This window comes from Jaculus jaculus, chromosome 3 (genome assembly GCF_020740685.1).
Source record: "Jaculus jaculus isolate mJacJac1 chromosome 3, mJacJac1.mat.Y.cur, whole genome shotgun sequence".
Taxonomy (NCBI): domain Eukaryota; kingdom Metazoa; phylum Chordata; class Mammalia; order Rodentia; family Dipodidae; genus Jaculus; species Jaculus jaculus.
Window position 1 is genome coordinate 7,568,612 of NC_059104.1, and position 20,465 is coordinate 7,589,076.

Here is a 20,465-nt window from a genome sequence, read left to right on the forward strand (position 1 = left end):
AGTATCTTTTTCACACGATCATAGAGAAAATCATTATTTCACTCTGAAAATAGCATCCAAAGTTAAACCTCCTAATTATTAGACCACCAATTCAATCAACAATTTGTCTAATGAACCAAATATACATTTTGACAAGAAAATAAATATCCAACAGAATTCAAATATCCATCAATTAAATTAAATTAATTTCTGTGAGATGCCATCTTACCTCAAACAGAATCTTTATCTTCTAGAAAACAAAGGAAAACAATACATTTATAAGGATGTGGTAAAAGAGAAGCATGTATGTCCTCCTGGGCAATGCTTGCTCATTTTAAACAATGGCCTTAACTTGGGCCCTGCGGTGACTTCACTCAGATGTCTCACAAATGCTCACGTGTTCTGAATGCTCCATACCCAGCTGGAAGCAATTTGGGTAGTGGAGAAAAGATGGCAACAGGATAGGTTTTATTTGCAGAGCTTAAGGACTTAGTCCCCATCTTGGCTTGACAGCTCTCTTACATGATTATTGGCTCTAGCAATATTTTTACATTATTCCTTGTTTTTCTATCATAGAAATGGCAAACAGAGAAAGAGGAAAAAATGCAAGAATAAGTGTAGATACAAATATCTGAATTCAATGAGATATAGTACAATCCAGACTGCTCAGAGACTGGCGGTGCCTCTGCTACTCATTCTCAATTCGCATCATCAGAACCTCCTGCACATCCTAAGTACACAGACCAACTTCAGATTTTAAGATTTGTGATTTCCAACTGTTTGCTTTTTTTTCTTTTTCACTTTCAATAATCAGGCTCTTATAAAAGTTATTATCTTCTGTATTCCTAAGCAAATAATCAATACATACAGCCACATCTCAAATAATAGTAAAGTACTGAAATTACAAAGAATGATTTTATGCCTATGATATTTCTATACTACATCTGGATCTACATTTTCTTATATATTATGCATAAATAGATATTTCTTCTTGAACAAATGGTAGTTGACTTTATAAAGGACCAAAATGTTCAGAGTTTTCCCATGTAGCCACACTTAATTCACAGTAAACAAAATCATAGTTCCTATGTTTATTAGTAGCAATAGTAACAGCAATATTTTAATTAAGTCTGCATTTTCATGGAAAGACATGGCTTTGTGTGAGGGATTTCATTGTACATCAAGCTCTGTATTTTTAATGTGCTTTAATCCTGAAGAAATTTCTCAGTAGAATTCAAACCACTCCCTCATCTGTTATGAACTAAGGATTAAGTAGATTATCTGAGTATATAACTTATGGGAAGCAGGAGATTCCCACTCTCTTTAGAAACAAGAAAATATAATGCATCATTTATTTTTAACAATATGATGTTAAAGGTAGTGTCACTAAAGGTAGTATGATTTATTGGCTTTTATGCACATAAAAACAATAATACATGGAGATTTCTCTAAACATTCAGCAATATGAACATAGCCACAGATAACAGTGTGGGTGGGGTTGTCTATAGTAATATTAATTATAGTAAGCTTTTTATCCTTCCCCATGCCGAAACATGTAATTATGATTTGTGCATTAGTTTTGGGACGAATATCAATGTGAGGAAAACAAAAGCCCAAGCTCCTTTCTCTTTAGGTTGACATAAGAGTGGATCCTAGCATATAGAATTATATTTTTGTATGAATATGTATTCTTTGGTAGGAAGGGAGAATAAGATAAAAAAATATATCTGCAAATTTATGACATTGTTATGCTTCATATAACTACTACATGTTTATGATTATGTCTATAAATATAGCACATAAATTATACTACTTTAAATGTCATATAATTTGCACACACACATGTCCCCTACTGCTATTTATATTTTGGAGCATTTTTTTTTTTTTGCATTTCAAAATAGTGTAGTTACTTCATTTTTTGCAATTATTTGAATTTTGACTTCTCAGAAAAAGGGCACAGTGACTGGAACCCCTCCAACCAATGCTTCCATAGAGCCCTGTTCGGGCCAAGATTCTTCCTGAATGCAGAAGTTAAGTAGAGGAGGAGAAAAGAATAAGATTCACCATGTTTACTGACAGAGTGATGCTCAGTGTGTGGGTAGCTGTCATGGTACCATAGGATGGCAATGTTAGGAGGCTGCTCTTAAGGAGGAAGAGACTGTGTTCATCCACTCACTTCCTTGTTAAGTGCACAACAATATCAACAGAATTTCCAACTGGGAGGGTATGTGAGCAATATTATTCATGGATTGTATATGTTACCAAGAAATTCTTAAGTAAATATGGACTAAGTAAACCTCTAAAATACTTTGTCTTTTTTGCACCGTAACTCAATATACTAGATAAAATGCAATTCCATTTTTCTTTAAAATTATTTTTACTTAAGTCTAGAACTGATCTAGCAACAAGTTTGAGAGTGTTGTAGATTTTTTTTTAAATTTTGATCCCATATAAATTTGGGTGGAAATAATTTTTCAAAGGATATTAAAATGGAAATTCATTTAAATAGAATGTTGAGGTTTTATGGATAAAAATCACTCACTTGTGTTTGGATTTACTACCTCATTTAAAACCAATTAATATAATCTGTTTAAAAATATGTACTGTACTCATTTATCCAAAGAATTCTTACTCACTGGAGCTTATAATCTATAAAAGTGAATTAGAGGTCACCCTAAAGTCTGTTACTTTCTACAATGTTTAAGTCTTTTATACTTATTTCAAAGTTAAAGTCATAGTAAAATGATTATAGTTTTAATCAACTATTAAAGATCTATGGACTCACACAAATTATGGTTTGCAAGTTAAAATTTAATTACTTCCTTGAACAGGAAACGGCTGTTAGCTTGACTTCTCACTAACCGTGAAAGCTCTTATCTGGTTTATCTAAAATAGCATCCACTTTATAAGCAAAGTTATAAAGATACTCAAGTACATGCATTCATTCTCATAAATTGACTATTGTAGAGAACAAACTGGCTGTGTAAATAACACTTTACATGATTATATACGCACCCGGCGACAGAGAAAGCAAACACACATATAATCAAGTGTGTTTCAAATATGCCTAAGATCCTTCAGTTGATAATTTCTACTCTATTACACACATAGATTATATGCTTCTTAGAACTTTTTCCATGCTTCCTCAAACTTTAATGAATTTGGATGTTCTCATATTCCATTACCTTTACCTATCTGTGAAATTGAACTATGCTATATACTCTACATTTTAAAAGTGTGTACAAACAATTTAGTATGTCTTGTAGAAAATAATTTTGATACAGAGAACTCACTCACTGTTTCTATGAACAATCAAAAACTATCAGGTGTCACACATTTTTTTTCACCACTGAGAAATAAAGATGAATAACATGATGCTTATGGTACAGTGGAGTTGATAGAACATAAATAAGTCTATTACAACAAACCATTTCTATAAAAACATATATTAATGCATGTTCTAGAACATGGCTTCTTAAATGGTTTCCACACATTAGCCTCCTCTTGCTTGAGAAAGTTATATGTTACCCAAGGCATATAGATATATATAAAAAGTATACAAATCAAATATTTACTCTTAATAAATCATAAGGAAATTCACATTAGATAATTTTTGAGCTATGTATTATAGATGGATTTAGTTCTGTCTAAGGTTCTAATATTTTGGTAATTAATGAAATAAATTCTTAAAATTTTCTTAGGATGTTATATATAGAAGATGTTGTCTTGGCCAAGGATATGACCAACATAATACAAAAGAAACATGGAGACTTATTAGGAGAAGATGCATAGGTTGCTAGACTTAGCACATTTTACAGATGTTTCAATAACTACATTCTAAGGAAGCAAAGCTGAGTCAGCCAAAAGCACCTGTGAGAACTTCATTCTGAATATCACATTAAACATGCTCTTTATGTAGGGATGAGAATATATCCATAACTTTATTTACCTTATTTATTTATTTGACAGAGAAAGAGGGATAAAGAGAGAGAGAGAGAGAGAGAGAGAGAGAGAGAGAGAGAGAGAGAAAGAGAGAGAGAGAGAGAGAGTATTCCAAGACATCCAGCCAATACAAATGAGCTCCAGATGCTTGCACCCTTGTTCATCTGGCTAATGTGGGTCCTGAGGAATAAAACCTGGGTCCTTTGGCTTTGTAGGCAAATCCCTTAACTGCTAAGCAATCTCTCAAGCCCCTTCACATGCTTTCATTTAACAGAGGAAACAGCCTTTCCATATAAAGAAAGATTAAGCTGTAGGTTTTCATTATTTGGCAATCACATTGAGACAGCTTCATTCTGTTACTAGGTGTTCTGATAGTATATATCTTGAATTAGTGTTGGAATTTGTTAAATTATGTGTATGTATGTGTGTGTTATATGGTCATGGCTTCTCTCTGGTAACTTATAGACTTTGTACATTTCATCAATTGGTTTTCTTTAAAGGTGAATACAACACTAAAAATTCAAATATCTTGCCACATTTAGAATTCAATATTTTTGAGCACCATTAAATTTATTTTAAGATGCTATTTGATTATCGATGCTTGTATCAGACAGCTTCAGGTTCACTGAGATGAACTTCCGGACCAGGGACAGTTATGGAGGAAGGATTTTTATTGAAGCTTACAAATCCAGGGAAAGTTCCATAAATGGCAGAAGAAGCTGGCCTACTTCACAGGACCAAGCAGAGAGAGAGAAGTACAAGCCAAAAACTAAAAGCCACACAGCACACTTCAGGAACTCCAGCTAGGCACACTTTGCATATCTTTAGATTGAAACCTGAAACACCTTAAGATCCATCCAGTGACACTGCCTCCAGCCAGGTGGCTAAAGATGCAAACTACAAACAAATAAACAACTGAATATATTGGGGACCATCTATTCTATTCAAATCACCACATTCTGCCCCTGGCCCCCAATAGATTTATAACCATCATACTTTGTAAATTGTACTCAGTTCAATTTCAAAAGTCCCCAGAGTCTTCACCAATTTAAGATATTAAGACCTGTAAAATCAAACAAGTTAAACATTTCTAACATATAAAGGCACAGAGTAAACATTGTCAACTGGTATGAGGCATAGCAAGGAGAGACTAAAACAATGCAAACTCAACCAAAATCAAACAAATATCAAATTCTTCAGTTCAACTCCAATACAACCAGAGACTGACAGTCTCCAGATTTTTCAGTTCCACCCCTTCAGCTGGGCAGAGTAGCCGGGGAACACTTCCATCTCAGGCCAACAGTGTGCTCTGTGGTAGCCCTTGCACAGTCCTGGTATATCAAAAACACCTTGAGGTCTTCATGTAAACCACGGTCCATCTTCCAAAGGCTCTTTCAGCCTATCAGGGCATCATGCCCTGCCTCATGTTGCATCTCAGCATCAGCTCCTGGAAACGTGTCCAATTCATGACCACTCCTCACATTTTCCAAAGGCTCTTTCAGCCTATCAGGGCATCAGGCCCTACCTCATGCCACATTTCAGCAGCTGCTCCTGGAACTGTGTGCAATTCACAAGCACTCCATGCATTTTTCATGCTTCTGAAACCAATACCAGGTGTGCAGGACACAGCCATATTCTTAATTCACAGACAAAATAAATCATAGCATTGAAAACTAGTTCCTTCTCCAGTCAACTCTTTCCAAAAGTGTTTGCATTTCTATGATAGTCTTTCCTCAGGCATTCTTGCCATAGTAAAGCAATTGGACCATCTTACTTTAAGATTGCTAATGTGTTTGACAATAGCAGATTCAGTAATCTAAAACCAGTCTCAGTGCCTGTAATTTTAACTTGCTTGAGGTTTTACAGCTTAAAATCTTAAATCTCTCAGTCCAATACCTTCAGCCATCAGTCCATTACAAATATAACCTTGATCAAAGACTCTGGGCCTCAGCAGCAGAATGCAGCCAGCCCTTATGCCAGTAGCCCAGTTCCAACAAAGTCCTCTGTAGCCTTTCCTTCCCCTTAGAAAGCTCATAAGCCAAGGCTCGAAGTTCAATGCTGTCTGCACTTAGCATTCTCAGACTCTCATCAGAATAGTCCATAAAACTTGGCTCACCACTCCAGAAGACATCTTCAGTTGCAAGCACCAAGTCCACGCCTATTCCTCCAAAACAAAGGTTCCAAAAGATCAACATCCACATGGTCAGGTTAACTCACCCCACTCCTGGTACCAATTTCTGTAGCAGACAGCATCAGGTTCACTGAGATGAACTTCCAGACCAGTCACAGTTATGGAGGAAGGGATATGTATTGAAGCTTACAGATCCAGGGGAAGTTCCATAAATGGTAGAAGAAGCTAGCCTGCCTTCACAGGACCAAGCAGAGACAGAGAAAGAAGCACAAGCCAAAAAGCCAAAAGCCAAACAGCACACTTTTGGAACTCCTGCTAGGCATACTTTGCATATCTTTAGATTGAAACCTGAAACTCACTACCACGCCTTATAATCCACCCAGTGACACTGCCTCCAGCAGCCAGGTGGCTTCAGATGCAAACTACAAACAAATAACTGAATATAATGGGGGCCATCTATTCTATTCAGACCACCACAGTACTCATGGAAACTCTTATGAGAATGGTGAGGAATAAGTGAGTAATGAAAGCAGAGAGTACAAAATGCTACAAGCAAAAAGGAATTGTGTGACTGTGTAAAAGAAGTAATATGTAAATGCAGAAGGCCTCTCATGGGCTCATCAGTAGGTTGAAAGTAGCCCATGAAATCGCCAGTAAGTTTGAGAATGTGCTGATAGTCATTTTCATTTCAAAGTGGGATGATTCTAACATTGGCATCACATCCGTGATGAAATTCGTGGTGAAATGTGTGTTTTTTTTTCTTTACTTTTGCTTCTTTGTGCCTTTGCCTACTCATCACTTTCTGTGAAAGTTTAATAAGATAGATCATCTCCCTCATTATCTATCAAATAAATAAAAATAAAATATTAAAAGTGCTGGAGGGATGGCTTAGAAGTTAAGGTGCTTGCTTGCAAAGCCAAAGGACCCAGGTTCAATTCTCCACGACCCATGTTAGCCAGATGCACAAGGGGACACAATTGTCTGGAGTTTGTTTGCAGTGACTGGATGCCCTGGAGTGCCTGTTCTCTCTCTCTCTGTCTCCCTCTTTCTCTGTCATGTAAGTAATAATAATAATAATAATAATTAATAATAATACAGGTGGATACTTTCATAGAGACTGGGACAAGTGAGGCTTTGGTGGGATGATTATGTTAATCTGGCTAGAAGTTAAACTGAAGTCAGAGTTTGCTCTCTGTGTCCACTGTAGAGTGTCACCATCAGCTCCACACTGCTAAGATGAACCTCCAAACCAGAAACAGTTTATGGGAGGGATGTCATTTTCTTCAGGTTTATCCAGGGAAAGTTCAACAACAGCTGAAAAATTTGCCCTCCCCCCTTACAAATACAAACAGAGAGAGAAAAACCACCACCTGCACCACAAGCAAACACATCCTGGGGACAACAGGCAGGGCTCAAGCACTCTGCATATTCTAGGCTGGAATTCATATCTGAAGCCCCCGAATCCCCACCCACAGTGACACGCCTCCTCCACCCCCAGCAGGGGCCTGCCTTCTAGGAACCAAAGCTGCAAAGTTTGCTTTAATAACACCTGAGAGAAGTATGAGGATGTAGATCCAAACTAACACAAGTGGTTTCAAATTTCTCCCCTGCGGCTTTACCCCCAAAACATGACAGTTCATTAGATTAGGTCAGACTTTACCCCAGAATATGCCCCAATCTCGTGCCACACCCCACGCAACCTCCAACAATGTGTCACTCTGATGTCATTGTTCCTGCCATCCTGTGATGCCAGTGACACCAGCATGGTTTCCAGGTGGGAAAGACCCAGGCATGTTGTCCTGTGAAGTTCCAGGGTTGTGGAGGGTAAGAAGAGCCCAGAAAGATAGGTCTCACAGTCTGCTGGGCCTTGGGAGCCCGGGACGTGAGGCCTAGCTTACCAATAGGTCTAGTCTCTCCCAAGCCATAGGCTTCTAATTTTGTTTTCAGTAAGAGGCATGGATTCCGTCTTATAGAACAGGCCTCATAGACAATCAGAGATCAGTTGATTTCACCTATCATTTGAGTGCCAGTGTATTTCAACAATGTGTGTATCTTGCCTGGCTGTTTAATTTTTTTACTGAGAGATTACATAATTGTGGCAGTTTGATCCAAGTGTCCCCATATACTTGGGTGTTCTGAATGCTAGGTACACAGCTGATGGAGATTTGGGAATTAATGCCTCCTGAAGGGCGTGTATTGTTGGGGGTGGGCTTATAGTGTTATGGCTTCCCCATGCCAGTGTTTGGCATTCTCTGCTGTTCCTGTTGTCCAGGGGATGATGTCCACCCTCTGCTCATGCCACCGTTTTCCCCTGCCATCATGGAGCTTGCCCTTGAGCCTGTAAGCCAAAATAAACCTCTTTTTACCCAGAAGCTGCTCTTTGGTTGGGTGATTTCTACCAGCAATGCGAACCTGACTGCAACAATAATAATAATCAAAAAATCAATGTTTTCATTGTCAGTCAACTTGAATTCACCTATAAAATTATACTGGGCATTTTTAGTGCAATATCACTTTGTAAGATATGGGTCAAGATCCCATGTGAGCTTTCATGCATAGGTGAAACACATACCTTGGCCTTAGATGAACATTTTACTCTCTGCTGGTCAGAAGGGGCTCAAAGTTCTTTAGGTAGAAGACATTCTCTGTGGTGACATTGCTTCCATTTCTTTCAAAGTAGATTTTCTTGATATTTAAATTTCCTGAGTACATTATATAACTTAAGATGCTTCCTTTAAATTAATAATTTTGTGTGGCGTGAAATATATTAAAGCAACTCTGACTACAGCACTCTTAGAAATTCTAAAGAAATGCACAAAAAGCTTCCTAATTGCACTAAATAAATGGCCATTGTGTTAGTGATATATAAATTCGGGAGCTCTTAGAGTACGGGAAGAAAGCATGTGGAACTCTGTCACTAAGCTCCTGCTGTTTCCTGCGCTATCGGCACATATGGCGCTCAGCGTACAAACGCCAGAGCAGAAGGTGGTGGTGCCTGCCCCGGAGCATTCCCTGCGAACATCAGAACAGTGAGGTATGGAGAGCCCAGAACAGATCTTTCTTTTATCTGAGAGCCAGACCAAGCTACTTAAAGGAGCGAATAGTTTCCAACAGAGTTTTGTAGATGTTGCAGTGTTTTAGAACTCCACTTTATAAAGTTTATTTCATATAAAACTAAAAAGAATATATAAAACAAATTCATTTTTCACTTTGAGCTATTTATAGTACACACTTTGAAGACAAGCATACCTTGGTACAAATTTTTTTACAATCAAGAGAATAAGAAAAGGTGTTGGCTGATGCAAGAAACACTTGGAGTCTGTGAACAAGTTGGTATAACCTTACCTGGTAGACAGTGAACATTAGAACTGAATATAGAAATATTTTTATAGTAGCTTCATGTGATTGTGTGGTATACTTGCAGAACCCATATGTCAGTCTGCCTTTAGATTTTTATTTAAAAATTATTAGATCCACACTATTAAATATGCTCATATTTTTATGTTATTTTTGTATTCTATGTTATTTGTAACTCTCATGGCAAGAAGTACAAAATGCAGAATTTCTAATTAGATTGTTTCAAAGCTTAAGACATCTGAAAATATTAGGTTATTTTTAATTTTATTTAGCATTTTATGCAATCAGCTTACTCACTTGAAGTTACGTACTGGGAAACTCAGAAAACTTACTAAGTCAGAAATTGTTTCACAAGTACAAATATACCTAGATCATACACCCTCAGTATTCTCATTACTCCTGCTAATGGAAACAAAGTATGAATGCATTATCCCAACCCATTTATTACACTTGATTAATGCATTTCCTCACACTCCTTGCTTCTCACAGAAAATGTGTTTGTGCACCTCATGTGTGTTTTTTTGAAGCAGAAATGTACAGTTTATAATGAGGGTTAACAGATTTAAATCAGAAGTGTATTTTGGTTTTACAAATTACATCCTTAGAAGCATTAATTTTTATGAGATTTTCTAGCTCATGCAAATCCCATTTTGTCACTAATTCTAAATTAATCTTTTATGAGAAGTCAACATTAAATTATATAGAGATGATGACTTATAGTGAAAAGCTAAGAACAACAACAAAATAATCCAACAGTAATTCGCTGCATTATAAATTATGAACTTAGCTTCTAATAGAATTAACTGAAGACCACGTAAAAGCAAGGAATTTACTGTATAATCCAGAAAGTCTCTACAAGGGGTAATGAGAAGATATGCTCTACATTGCACTCAGGAAGGAGCTGCTCATAATCACTAAATATTTGATCTTGATATAATCATGCAAAGCAGATGCAGATGTAGGAGACTGGTTATCTTAATAAATAAACAAAAAAAGATCAATTAAAAGAGCAGGGCATTTTTTTTTTTTTTTATTTTCTGGTAAACGATAAAGGAACCATCCCAAGAGAGGCTGTGAGTTTGGGATTTAAAACTTATCAGTATGAATACCCAAAGGAGGATTTGCAGGGCATCACTTCTTGGAGGTAGTACAAACATGCATGAGATAAAATAAATAAATAAATAAACTTGCTTTTTCTGTTTCCCAGCAGTTCAAGGTCATGTGGAAATAACCTAAGTAGGGGAAATGTGATAAATTTAGATACTATTGGTAAATGTTGATTTTCAAGTAACAGCATCCATGATAACCTAGAAAGTACACCACTGACTTTGTCTGGGAGAAAATGTCCAGATTATGTTAATTGAGTTCAGAAGACCCACCCCAATTGTGTATGGCACTGATTCATGGGTGTGGTATGAAAAGCCGGCTGAGAAGCAGAATTTCTCTCCTGCTTCCTCACCAGAGATGCAGTGTGCCCAGTGACACCAGGCTCCAGCATCCTATCTTCCCTGATGTGAGGAGCTCTACTTTTAAACTTTGAGCAAAACTAAGCCCCTCCCCCCTTAAATTGCTTTTGGCAGGGATTTTGTCACAGCTATGATAAATGTAACAAGTAGCCATGGTATCACATGTTTTTAATCCCAGCACTCTGGAGGCAGAGGTAGGAGGATTGCCATGAGTTCCAGGCCAGCCTGAGATTATGTAGTGAATTCCAGGTCAGCCTGGGCAAGACTGAGACCCTACCTTGAAAAAATAAATGAAAATAAATAAATAAATAAATAAATAAATAAATAAATAAATAAATGTAACATGTATCATCTTAAATAGATAATTTCCTATGTTATAAAAATCCAGATACCAGCTGTTGTAGTTGGCTCCTCCTTGCTAAAGTGAACATTCAACCAGGCACAATTTGTGAAGGAGAGATTTATTCCAGTTTACAAAGGCAGGAGAATTTCAATCATTGGTGGAAGAGAAGCTTCTTACTTCCACAAGTCATTCGCAGAGGGTCAACCACAGCAAGCAAACAACAAGAGCTGTAAAACACAAACCTGTTGTGTTCCACCTTTGGGCTGGAATCATACCTGTTAGCAAACACATCTTGGGGCTTGACACCAGGATCTGTCCCTGGTTAACCCTCCTCCAGCTCTAGGTAATTAGAGCCATGTTAAAAGTTTAATAAAGCACATGAGCCCATGGGGGCAGGGGAGGTGTATATGTTAACATTCAAACCCACCACACCAGCTATCTGATAATTTTTAGAATATTACTCTAAACTTATTAGAAGATAGAACTTATGCCTCAATTACTCTTTCATTCTTGAATTCAAGATACTTTATGACATCTGTCAGCCATACCGAATATTGATAATTTATGTGCTATTAAAATGCGTCAATACAATTTACCATATATTTAAAAAACAATGTTTGGTGAAAGTGAATCTCATTAATATATTGCAAAGTAAAATTTAGAAAGTTTACGGGACTCCAAAATTGTTACACTCTTATTATTGGAACAAGTATCTGTTTCCATTTATAGTTCAAGGTTACAGTTCATCGTGGTGGGGCAGCCTAACAGCAGGAAGTTAAGGCAGCTGGTCACATCCAGTCCACAGTGAGGAAGCACAGAGTCACCAATGCTGGAGCTCAGCCACTTCTGTCACCTTAATCAGTGCAGGACCTCATGCCACAGAATAGTGGAGACCACAGTTCATGTGAATCTTCTGACCTCAACAAACCAAACTAGATAGCCATCAACAGGCATGCTCAGAGGCGGACCTCATCTATATAAACCAATACAAGCAAGCCTGTAGATGAGCTTCACAAGCAACTGTAGGTTTTATTTATTTGACAATCAATATAAGCCACCCCTTGCTAAATTACTCATTTGCCATGTATGAAGGTAAATATTAGCATTTTCACCTCATGTACATCTTTCCTGAGGCCTGTGTAGTTTGTGATGGAGATATATGAAGTAAGAGAACTTGAAATTATTCAGTGTCTTTACATATGATATTTCTACCTGCATGCATCTGGCAACCAGCCTTATTCATCCTCCTATGGATGATTTTTTTCTTTTTTTTTTTTTTTTTTTTTTTTTTTGGTTTTTCGAGGTAGGGTCTCACTTTGGCTCAGGCTGTCCTGGTATTCACTATATAGTCTCAGAGTGGCCTCACATCCTTCTATGTATGATTTTAAAAACAGTGCCATATTAGGAAGTTTTCTTAAACTACCATAGGGGCCCTGTATTGAGAACAGATAGAATAGTTAGAACTCTGACCTCTGTTCTTTATAACAGTTATTTTTGTTCTAACTGTAGCTCACATAGGAATTTGATTTTGAAAATAAAAAAATCCAGTAAAAATGCAACATAATAAAAGGGCCCTGAGCTACAGACTTTCAATGAGAATGATGAGATTTGAAAGTCTATCCACTGAGCAGGCATTTCACTCTGCTGTGGGGCTTATATATTTTGAGAAGCCATATTTACTCAGAGTCAGAGGTACTGGAAATCTGTAAAATAATAAACAAAACAAGACTCCCAAATGTTACTTTATCTCTTCTATCCCATAGGAATAGTTTGGACAGTGACATATAAGACTACACAATACATGAAAAGACTGCTCAAAACCAATCTGTCTGCATCCTAACATCTTAACATAAGATAACATCAGAATGAAAATTTCAGCTTCCACTTACTCATATTACAAAATGCTGCCACACTCAAAATACTTTCATACTTTTCACATCTAGGATGATACTGTGTTCCTAATGTTAACGTTACAAATGTGTTCCCTCCAGTTTCAATGCAAGCACACTGTTTTTTAGGCAGGAAAAGGTCACCTTCGGATTGGATCTTCTGTCTTCTGATTCCAGTTCTGCGTTATCAAGTGATAGAGTTATCACTTGACTTCTTGGGTCTGTATCCCTCTTCTAGTGACTTCCCTGGTTTAACAAGAACTTGCCAAAACTTTATAAAAACCCTCTTAAATTCTGTGGCACAAGTTCCAGAGTAATCAATAGAGTTTAGAAGATCTCTTCACCCACTATTCAGATATACATTATCTCACCAGAATGGTAATAACAGGTTTCTCTAAACAGTCACTGCATATTCTTCAAGATTTCTTGTGTGTGGGCAGGGAGAGGTTTGTGAGTATCATTTGGACCCTATGACTATAGCTGGCCTGCAGAATTTGAAATGATAGAGAGATTAGCTTGGAACCCAGGTCCATCATTTAACATCAATTTGTCATGTCTCTAGTATAGGGTTCATCATCTGTCGAAATATTCTTATGGTACAAGAATATCTCTTTGCTCATGAAAGCTGTCTATTTTGATAGTTACATACGAATTCACCTTGACCTCTACAGTCCAATAGCCATGATGCCTGTCACTTTGAGATAGTAGTTCTCATAAAGACGTTGTGTCCCCAGACCATACTACAATTCACAAAATGTTGCATAAGGTGTTTTTGCATAATTTGAGGTTATCATGTCCAGATCTATATCTTAGATAAAAACTTACTTTCAGCCTTACAGTAAATGAATCACTGTTTCATTCTCCTAAATACAATTTATTATACATATAAACTACCAGTGATAATGAACAAAATATGAAACAACTTAGAGCAACTGCAATAAAAGTTGCAACATTGCTATATTTAAGACAAGTATCATCTAATCTCATCTAACGAATCTAGTAGACAGAAAAAAATAAATCACATGGTGGTTTCCAGGGCCTCTGTTGAAGGCAGAAGGTAGAGAAAAAGGCATGCCAGTGGAATGATTTTTTATATTTATTTATCATCAGAGAGAGAGAGAGAGAGAGAGAGAGAGAGAGAGAGAGAGAGAGAGAGAGAGGGAGAGACAATGTGCATGTCAAGCTCTCCAGCCACTCTAAAAGAATTTTGTAAGTATTGTGTACCATCTATCTGGTTTATGGGGAATTGAATCCTGGTCTTTTGGAATTACAGACAAGAGCTGGAGGGATGGCTTAGGAGTTAAGGCATTTGCCTGCAAGGGCAAAGGACCCAGGTTTGATTCCCCAGAATCCACATTAGCCAGATGCATAATGGGTCACACGCGTGTAGAGTTTGATTGCAGTGGCTGGAGGCCCTGGCATGCACATTTTCTGTCTCTCTTTTCCTCTTTTTCTGTCAAATAAATAAATTAATTAAATAACTTTAAAAAAAAGATTTATAGACAAACTCCCAAACTGCTCAGCCATCTCTCCAGCCCCAAATCTTCATCTTCTTGTTCTAATTCTTCTTCCTCCTCATCTCCCTCCTCCTCCTCCTCCTCCTCCTCCTTTTCTTCTTCTCCTTTTTTTTAAGGTAGTATTTTATTGTATCCCAGTCTGACCTGAAATTCACTACATAGTCTCAGGCTGACCTCAAGCTCACAGAGATTCTCTTACATCAGCCTCCTGAGTGCTGGGATGAAAGGTGTGCACCAGCTGGACTTTGAATTATAATATGTGTATATTCTGGGGATTAGAATTTATACCACAGGGAATGCAGGTAACAATCCTTATTGCTTACTTGAAATTTATTAAGTGAGTTGCATGTGAATATTCTCAATATGAACATGCATACATAGATATGTGAAAAATAGGTTTTAAGTGAGATGAATATGCTAATTGTTTTGAGGTAATCATTACATAACACATATGAGGAACTACTTACCATGTTTTTACATTTTTTTAAATATTTCATTATTTTTTATTTATTTATTTGCTAGATAGAAAGTGGGAGAAAGAAGAGAGAGAGAGAATGGGCAGGCCAGGGATGCAGCCACTGTAAATGAACTCTAGGAGCATGTGCTAACTTGTGCATCTCACTAATGTGGGTCCTGGGGAATTGAACCTGGGTCCCTTGGCTTTGCAGGCAAATGCCTTAACTACTAAGTCATCACTCTACTCCTCATTTCTTGTATCTCAAATTAAGTGCTATATAAAAATTATACTTTGGGTTAAACACAGATAAGCCCATATTTCAATAACCTCTGTATAGGGGAGTTGGAGAGATTTTCAGTCAGTATAGTGGTTACTTGTAAACATGAAGACTTTAGTTAGAGGCCTAGATCCCATGTACAAAATTGGAGTGCCATGAACCACTTGTAACCCCAGAACTGGAGAGGTAGAGACTCTACCTCAAAGCAAACAAGCAAAAGAAGGAAGGGGAGGGATTGTATACTTATTAGCATATCTGGAGATGTTATCATTTGAGTCTTAGAAATATAAGAAATGCAATTACTGTGAAATTTTATGTAGAAGAGTGGTTTAAGCATGCCATTAGAAGTGGCCTCTTTTGCAACTTGAGAGACTTTAGAGAATGTGGTTATTATGTTTCCACTAAGACAATAAACAGAAAAGCTCTTACAACATTATAAGCACTTATCATATCAAAGGCTTTCACTAACATGTTGCGTTCTTCATTACTTCTGCCAGCATTCTTCTGTGTGGACATCAATGATGTTTTTGGCTATGATATGACTAATAGGATATGGCTAATAATGAGTTTTATGAGGCTAAATAAATATTAATAACACAATTCTTGTTCAGGAGCCATCATCTGAAAGTGTTACCACCATTGTTACCACTGGGCACAAGCACTTCAGGCACCAAGAGCTCTCCCTGTAAAACCCAGTCAGAACTGTGCAATTCTAAAACTCCTCAGCTTCTTGTTGCTGAAGCTATGGCATTCCCTCCACTGGCTCGTTACATGGCTTCTAATTGATCCCCTGTTGCTAGCCTTGCTCCTTCATCAAGAGCCAGTTATTATTATCCACCAAACAGTCAGTGACCCATTCTGAAATTCAACTCTGACTGCATGTTCCTCTACTACCATCTCCGTGAGATAATTTTCCTGAAACCTCTTCTGCACCCAAGTGTAAAATCTCCACAATGACTGGCACACTTGCAAGATCTTATCTGCTTAGGGGTGGGATCCCCAACAAGAATCTTAATCAATATGTTCTTCCTTTCTTACCCTTTGTCTTTAAATATGTAGCAAAAACAAAAAATAAGAAATGGAACTGGAACATATTTTGTAAAATGGATTATATGACAATGATAGTGAGACATGCTGAAGTAGACTCTTAATCATCAAAGAAGACACTTCTTCCTGAGCCTCTTTAAACAGCATTGGTTTAGACCATCCCAAGTTCACAGAGAAGTGCACAGAGAAGTGGGATCCTCAAGAAAACTGAGGCAGAAATTTCTTTTCTCCTTTCTTTCATCACCCACAATGCAAAAGAAAGAAACAGTGAAAGGTTTATGAGATAAAGGAAGAAAACACTAAATAAATGAATGTGTTGTACCTATAGGTGTGCCTGCCTCTGTCAGCATCCCGATCCTCCTGGTGCCTCTTCTTCCATGCAGACTTTTGTACATGGCCAGTAATTCCTCCTGCTAACACCGTACATAACTACTCCACACACTATTTTTCTCATTGTTGTGAAGCACTCTTGCTTAGTTTCATTTCATTCTCATCCCTCTGAGCTACAATTTCCTATACTGAAAAGGAAACTTTCTCCATACCTGAAACACAAGGTGCCTTGAATCACTGATTTCTGTATCTGCCTTGCCCTTCATAACTACTGAAACACATATAGTCTCTTCCCTTGCTCTTACCCTTCCATCACACTAACTCCATCAAACCTCCCAAGTGTGACTCATGTGTCTGAATTCCCCTCACTTATATACATGTCCCTGAAAAAAAAAATGACAAAACTAGATCACTGGAAGCCAGTTGTGACTTCATTTGTGTAGACAGGTACACATTATCCGTCCTTCCATTGCTACTCTGTTTTTTGATAGAGGAAGTTCTTCCATTCACAGCTATGTTACCTAAGAAATTTCCTAACTCTGCCAACACCCATATACCCATGATTTTCTTCTACAATCATATTCCATTTTTACAAATTTTCTTTTTTTTTTTTTTCATTTTGGTTTTCTAGGTAGGGTCTTGCTGTAGTCCAGGCTGACCTGTAATTTGATCTGTAGTCTCAGGGTGGCCTTGAGCTCAAAGCAATCCTCCTACCTCTGCCTCCCAAGTGTTGGTATAAAAGGAATGTGCCACTACACCTGACTGTGCTGCATTTTATTATATAATTTCCACTGTTATTTGAAAGGTGAACTTCACTATGTGTGCTGTATATGTAATTCTGGAGTTTATGCTTCTAGACCCAAAATGATTTCAATCCCAGAATACTACAAAGGCAAGCATTTCCTCCTCAAAACCAGTTCTGGAAAAGGTTCTGAGGGCGTGTCCTAAGGTGAATTCAGTGAGAATTCTGAGACAGAAAGCTAGACAGACTTCCCAAGAGGGAGTGGAAGAAATCCGTAGAAGCAAGAAATGCTGTTTATTTAAATGCAATAGCAGCATGCCAGCTTATTCTCCTCGAATGGCAAGTGAGGAATGTGGAAGTATTCATGCACATGTCCACATGGATGCCTGCTGCAACTAAAAGCACATTGATGATATCGTCCATTCCCTCCCCTTTGTGAACCCTAAGAAGATTGATTATTTTTTTTATTAATTTATATTTTATTTATAACTTCCATAACTGTAGACAATATCCCATGATAATCCGCTCCCTCCCCCAACTTTCCCCTTTGAAACTCCACTCTACATCATATCATCTCAATCAGGATCTCTTTTATTTCTATGTCATCATCTTTTCCTACTACTATGATGGTCTTGTGTAGGTAGTGTCAGGAACTGTGAAGTCAAGGCTAGTCAGGCCATTTTGTGTCTGGAGAAGCAAGTTGTAAGGAGTCCCTACCCTTACTTTGGCTCTTACATTCTTTCTGCCACCTCTTCCACAATGGATTCTGAGCTTTGGAAGTTGTGATAGAGATATTGCAGCGCTGAGCACTCCTCTGTCACTTCTTCCCAGCACCATGGTGCCTTCTGAGTCATTCGAAAGTCACCACCATCTGAAAAGAGAAGCTCGTCTAATCAAAAGTAAGAGTAAGGCCGGGCATGGTGGCACACAGGAGGATTGTCGTGAGTTCGAGGCCACCCTGAGACTACATAATGAATTCCAGGTCAGCCTCAGCTAGATTGAGACCCTACCTCGAAAAACCAAAAAAAAAAAAAAAAAAAAAAAGTGAGAGTAACATTCATATATGGGAATTAACATTAAGATAAATGCTTATTGGGCAGTTTGGTGAGCATAGTCTATATATGCATTTAGCCAGATACCAGACACCGGCAGACATTATACCCTTAGGGCTCATGACTATCCCTGTTGTAGGTTTTCAGTATCAGAGATGTATTCCCTCCCATGTAGTGGACTTCTAGTCCAATTAGAGAACTGTTGGTTTCCCCCATAACAGATGTGCCACTGTTGCACCTGTTGGCTCATTTGGACTGGCTGGACAAATTTATGGCTTGCAGTGTCCACTGTTGAGTATCTCCACTAGTGATTTCTCTCTCCCATATTGAAATGCATGCAGCCTAGCTTTTTCCAGCTTTCTGGCAGCTGGCCTAGATGGAGGAGGTTTTCAGATCAGCTCCAGCAGGATTTCTCAGTGTTCTTTCAACCTAAGTGTGTAGAGTCTTCAGCAATAGGGTCTATTATTCCTATTATTCCTGGTGGGAAACCAAGAGGCTTGGCAATGGCCTGTAATGTTTTGGGGTTATTATTCTTTAGAATGATGACCTAGCAAATTACATCACACTAAAACTGACTGAAGATAGGCTCAATACATACAAATTCAAAACAGCTTTGGCAAAATTCATTATACAAAACGAAGGAGCAAAGCTAAATGTGGCGATTATAAGGCTATCAATTGTTGGTGCTGGATTGACCACTTTAAAGGACCAAGTAGACTCTTTGCTGCAGCAGGGAAAGGAATTCACAGAGCGATGCATGCCTTCAGCACCACCCTTGCGTAACTTGTTCCTGTGGATGTACTTGTCAGCCCAAGTCTTAATGGCAGCGTGGTATTCTGGAGTTAATAGACCAAGAAACATCATGTTCAATAATTATACAACAGACAGCACGCATCCTTTCCACTGGGATAAAGTTGAATCCATGTAATTTCTACTTTCAAGAGGAATCCTCTCCTACAAGCCTTCAGACAGCCCAATGTAAGTGTAACCTCCAATCACCGTGTCTATCATTACTGGATTTCTGTAAGCTCTAAGGCCCTGGCATTCATGCATGGCATCGACCTCAGGATGACCAGAAGAAGCCCAGGGATGATGAAAACAATAACTCTTTTTTTCACAAAGCCATGTGCTTCTTGAATATTTCACAAGTAATTCTTGGTTTTAGAATACTGATCATGTCAATATGCTAATGAACCAACTCAATGCAGAAGACCCAAAGACCTTTAATATTGATGCACAGCAATTACACTGGGCAGAACATATAAAGAGCTACATCATGATAACTAAGAAATATGGATTAAATGAGGAGATGTGTGGCCTCCCTGCAGCTAGAAAACATTATAACAAGTTGCAAAATATATGTTATGGTTTCAATATTATCCTTGTGATTCTGATCTGGCACATTTGTACTGTTAGAACATAAATGGCAAGATACATCTGGTACTTTGTTTGTGGCCTCTGGGACAAGTTTCTCAGCACCCAGCACTGTGAGATACTGAAGACCAAGAAGTTAGCCTTAGAACATCCAGGAATTGGTGGTCTAAATGTGCCAAATATAAAATGTACTTAAGTAATTTCACCTTGTGTGAAGACATTCAACCATTTTAAATTGGAAATTGTGGACATCTTCTTACTTGGGCATGCTCACTCTCCCTAGAGAAGACCTGTCCTTTGAGCTCCGCCCTTCCTGTGTCTACAGAAAGATGAAATATGGAAGCTCTCTTTGGTCAAAGCCTGCCTCTTAACCTGATATTGGGGTCATGCATTGTACATGACCATTTCCTACATCTGGTTTATATCTTCCACCATAAAACCAAAACAAAGCTCAATAAACAAGATCATGGGAATTTTCCTTCACTGTTTCCAACAAGCCAACACGTCAGACTTTCACTGGATGGATACATACTTTTCCCTCCCCAGAACTCTCTCCCTTCCC

At 37.9% G+C, this 20,465-nt stretch overlaps 1 pseudogene; it reads left to right on the forward strand.

The window, feature by feature from the left end:
• Positions 1–17,599: 17,599 nt before the first annotated feature.
• On the forward strand, positions 17,600–20,099 carry LOC101597035 (annotated as a pseudogene).
• The last annotated feature ends 366 nt before the right edge of the window (positions 20,100–20,465 follow it).